The sequence below is a fragment of the Petaurus breviceps genome, unplaced genomic scaffold (genome assembly GCF_028583685.1).
Source record: "Petaurus breviceps papuanus isolate PSGF00001 unplaced genomic scaffold, PetGlider_PUasm1.0 90919, whole genome shotgun sequence".
NCBI classification, from domain to species: Eukaryota; Metazoa; Chordata; class Mammalia; order Diprotodontia; family Petauridae; genus Petaurus; species Petaurus breviceps.
In genome coordinates this window covers 19,019,667-19,024,363 of record NW_027187378.1, presented here as the reverse complement: position 1 = coordinate 19,024,363, position 4,697 = coordinate 19,019,667, and the positions used below count along the sequence as shown (strand labels likewise).

Below are 4,697 nucleotides of genomic sequence, written 5' to 3'. Positions count from 1 at the left end.
CACACACACACACACACACACACACACACACACACACACACACACACCCACACCACATGTCCTTGTTCTGCTCCACTGAAAGTCATCAAGTATCTAAAGGATATAACGATATCGAAAAGGAAAAAAAAGGCATTGTGTGAACCGAAGACACTTAGCCCCATTACAATTCAGAAAAGAAAGGAAAAGCATTTCAACTAGAATTACGGTGTTTAAACTGGCTCAGGGTGAGGGATGTTCAAGGAAATAACCTGGCCAGAGTATGTCTTGCATGGACCAGCAATATCTCTGTCTCTCTCTTCACCCTTCCTACAAGCTGATCCCTGCACCACCTCTAGATTTGAAAGTCCCAGTTAAAGAACAACCTGTTCAAATTAAACCCAGAGAGACAGAGTAAGAGATAGATTAGGAACTTCTTTTTTTAATCGCAGTACTCTGTACAGGTATAGGCACAGGTAAGACCCTGGAGTGCAGGGGCTGGTGCAGCATAACCAGTGAGTGCTCGCTTAAAGAGCCTTCAATGGTTTGCAGGTCCCAGGAGCTCCTAAGATCAGGACAGCTCCTAAGGAGCCTGGCTTCTGACGCTGCACAAAGGGCAAGCTGCCAGTCTGTTCTGCCCGTGGGTGGGAAACAGGACTGAGCTGGCAACCGGGGACTCTCCGGCCCCCGGTGCCAGTTAGGAATCCCCAGTCCTATTACCCTTCCCCATATTCACTTCTCTGCTGTCCCAGTCTTGGCTCCTTTCTCTACCCTGTCCTAGTTCGATCTCACCATCTCTCACAGACTCTGGCTCAGCACATATAGCTCCTCTCTACTATCTCCTGTCCCATTTGGTTTTATATCCCGTGGCAATCTCAAACTACTGCCCACCCCCAACCCATGACCCATTCATGTACCTTCAACCCCAACCCCTGACCCCCAGCGAATCGATTTCAGACCCACCACTACCCACTACACACAACAGGCAGGACTACACCTCTCCTTCTCTCCTAACGTCTCGATCTGAACAGAATACTCAAGGGGAACACAATCACCCAGTTCCCAGAGCTCTCCCAGGATGGTTGGTAGGGTGCCAGGCTGCAGCGCTGAGACTTCACCACCACCTCCAGCCCCTGCTCTGTTTATAACACACTGGCAGTACCCTTTCTGGGGATCTGGCGACCGATGTAGGAGGTTGCCCACCACAGAGCATCTCCACTTTTTAATCACGACAATCTGCACTTACCCAGACGCCACATCCACAGTTCTTTCCCCTCAGACCTGGCGCTCACAATTCCGGACTCAGCTCAGTGTTACCCGCTCCGACCTAGTAAGGCTAGTCCAACCACTGGGCACGCTTTTTATCCCACCAGTCCGAGGCTCTCAGGTAGAGAGGAGGGCAGGTCTGTGTATCCCCCGCCCTCTCCCAGCATCCCCCCCCCCCCCCTTCCCCCCCCCCCACCCCTTGTCTTTGCAGCCACAGACCTGTGCGGCAAATGAGGGGGTGGGAAGTGGGGACTTACCTATGGGGAACAAGGTGACCCAGCAGCTGCACCCCAAGGCAACCAGCGGAGCGCAGGCAGAGAACAGAACCTCGCCGACGCCGCTCCCCTACAGAATGCCGGGGCACGCAGGTCAGTGCGACGCCCCGCTCTTCTGATCTCCCACGCGAGCTCTAAGCCGGCTCCCTGCGAGGGCAGCGGCCGCCTCTTTCTGGTTTCTTTACCCGCACCCGGAGCCCTGCGCCGCCCCGAGCGCCACAGGGAGCCCCGGGCGCGGGGCAGCAGCTTCTCAGGCTCTTGGGAGCCCTGAGAGGGTTGATAGAAGAGGCGGGGAAAGAAGCTAGTATGGGGCTTTTAGAGAGGTGGAGCGAAAAGAACCCTCCCTTTCCAAGCTCACAGGGAAAGGAGGGTGGGTTCACAATCAAGGAGCTTGGAGCCCAGTTGGTGCCTAGCGCGAGGGATGGACGCTGTGTACGCCTCTCGGCTCAGAGAGCATTGTAACGTGTGTGCCCAAAAGGACAGCTGCCCGGCTCCCCAGGAGGTGGAGGAGAAGGAAGGAGAAGAAAGCAAAAGCAGCCCCAACCCCTGCACTACAAACGGCAGCCAACTTTGCTTCTGCAGCGGCCAGGGATCTGGGAGGTCAGTCGGGCTGCTGCCGCTGCTGCTGCTGCTGCCTCCCCACCCTGTGGCGCTCCTGACACCCTGTAGCCGCTGCCAGCCCCTAGCGCGAGCTCTAAGGCAGAAATGCAAAACGGGTGGCTGGAAATATGAGGGCGGCAGAAGCAGGAGGAAAAACAGATCTCAGACTAGGTTGACAGGAATTTACCGCCCTGCACTGGAAAAAGGAGGCTCCCCTTGGTCCTAAAAACATCCTGTCCTCATACACTTGGTACTGAGCACCCTACAATAGCCCCATCCAATTCACCAATATATGCTTCTGACTGTTGGCCAAATTAACCCAGAGTTGAACTTGAGCACCACACCTAGGACATTCTAAAACGAAAGATAGGGAAGAGCTATCTATATTCTCCTTACCTGCTGTTCATAAGCTGTATTTATAAAGTAACAGTGGATTTTATGAATCTGGAAGTAACCTTAAAGGTCATATAGTCCAACCCTTCTACCAATGAAATAATCGTTTCTTCAACATCACTGAAAACCTAGGCATGGCACATGAAAATAACTTAACTTCTTTTACTACTGATTTTCCTCTGTGATGTTCAGTTTTTTGTTGGTTTGTTTTCTCTTTTGGTCTTAGTGAAAGTCTATAAAGTCTACAAACTGACTCTGGTATAGCCAGTTGGCCTTTTGATACCTGCTGAACTGAGGTCAAGGAAAAGGATTATGAAATTCATAACCATGAGGCATAAGTGTTGGGCAAGGATATGGAAGTCTGTTTTCAAAATCATGGTTACTGGGCTCAGCCTGCCTTTTGCTTTAGTGTTCAACCTGCTACCCAGTTTTCCCAAACTAGCTTTCCAAGAGGAAGCTGACAGCAGCAGCAGAGACTTTGTTTTCTACCCAGAGCTGTTTCATTAAACCCAAACTGCATCATTTGTCTTTTTATGTCTTATGTCTCCTGTTAGATTTTGAATTCCTTGAGGAAAGAACCCTGTTTTGTTCATTATATGTCCCACAACACCCAGCCAGATGCCTTGAACATAATAACAGCAACAACAATAACATGTCTAGCACTTTACAGTTTCCAGTGTACTTCCCACACAATCCTGGGAGGTATTTTGAGAACCATTACCTACATTTTAAAAAGAAGAAATTAAGGCAGGGAAAGGTGAAGTGAGCTGGACAGAATTGAGCCAAGGTTTCCTGCTTCCAAGTTGAACTTAGTTTTTGATTAGATGAGGCTCAAGGGACCTGTCTAGGGAATTATCAGGGGAGGAAATTTCTTTCACCAAGACCCGTGGACATCTTCCCTGTAACTTAGAGTCAGAGTTGCCTGAGAACACTTCAATATATATAAGATGTATGTGGTGGAGCTGGGATTTGAAATCAGTTTTTTCCTCACCGAAAAGATAGCTCTCCACTAAACCATGCCTTCGTCAAATTCTTCTTGCTCTAAAGATCCGTAAATATTTATTCACTTCAATTCAACTGACAAGTTAGACTATCCTCATCATAAAATTTAAAAAAAAATTCTAGTTTCACACTGGCATTTCATCCCAAATAGCTTATTATTGCAAATGGACCACTATTCCATATCCCACTTAGTCTTATATCCCACACCAGTGCCAAACTATGTCCTATTCCCATCCCATTCAAGTAATCTCACTCCCTCACCCCGTCTAGTCACTTTCAGATCCACAACAATTCACTACAGAGCAGTACATGATTCCATCTCTCTTCCTCTCCTAATGTCTGGGTCTAACCAGAATATGCAAGAAGAATTAAAATGGGACAAGGGTTTCTCCTACTGAAATTCCCCAAATGATTATAACACCACAGCCAAAGATTCAATAAACATTTGTTAAATACCTACTACCTGCAAGAAATTGTAGCACATTTACATAATTAAACAAACAGTATTTATTAAGTACCTACATTGTGCAAGGCACTGTCAAACATTTAGATAATACAAATTCTGCATTTGAATATTCAGATACAATTAATGCTCTTCATCATATTAGGCACTTTGGAAAGAAGTTGTGTAGACCTGGCCTTGGCCAAATTCCCCATCTGCTTCCTTAGTCTCAATTTTTACCTGTGTGATCTGAAATTTTTGGACTGGATAATCCCTACTAGTTTTGTGATTTTTTTTCCACTTCTCTGGGTTGAGATTATTGTTTGAGGGTTTTTAGATTATATTGCCAAAACCCCCAGGAGATGCCTTGAATTATTTTTTTTTCATAATCTATGATGGGGTGTAGGTAAAATTGCCAGGTATGCTGTGGAAGGAGAAAGAGAGAGAGAGAGAGAGAGAGAGAGAGAGAGAGAGAGAGAGAGAGAGAGAGAGAGAGAGAGAGGGAGAGAGAGACAGAGAGAGAGAGACAGAGAGAGAGAGACAGAGACAGAGAGATAGAGAGACAGAGAGAGAGACAGAGAGACAGAGAGACAGAGACAGACAGAGAGACAGAGACAGACAGAGAGAGACAGAGACAAAGAGAGACAGAGAGAGACAGAGACAGAGGCAGAGACAGAGAGAGAGAGAGACAGAGACAGAGAGAGAGACAGAGACACAGAGAGAGAGACAGAGACACAGAGAGA

The 4,697-nt window shown here is 47.6% G+C and overlaps 1 protein-coding gene across 2 annotated transcripts in view; it reads right to left on the bottom strand.

The window, feature by feature from the left end:
- The window catches only part of SYNDIG1 (synapse differentiation inducing 1), a 306,761-nt gene extending 304,593 nt beyond the window's left edge, over nt 1-2,168 (bottom strand). The window contains exon 1 of one of the 2 annotated variants that reach the window (XM_069075526.1): nt 1,500-2,168. The gene's annotated coding sequence lies outside the window, so the exon portion shown is untranslated. Of the gene's footprint in view, nt 1-1,222; nt 1,320-1,499 lie in introns of those variants that run through there. The other variant, XM_069075527.1, reaches the window with a different exon arrangement.
- Between the last annotated feature and the right edge of the window lie 2,529 nt (nt 2,169-4,697).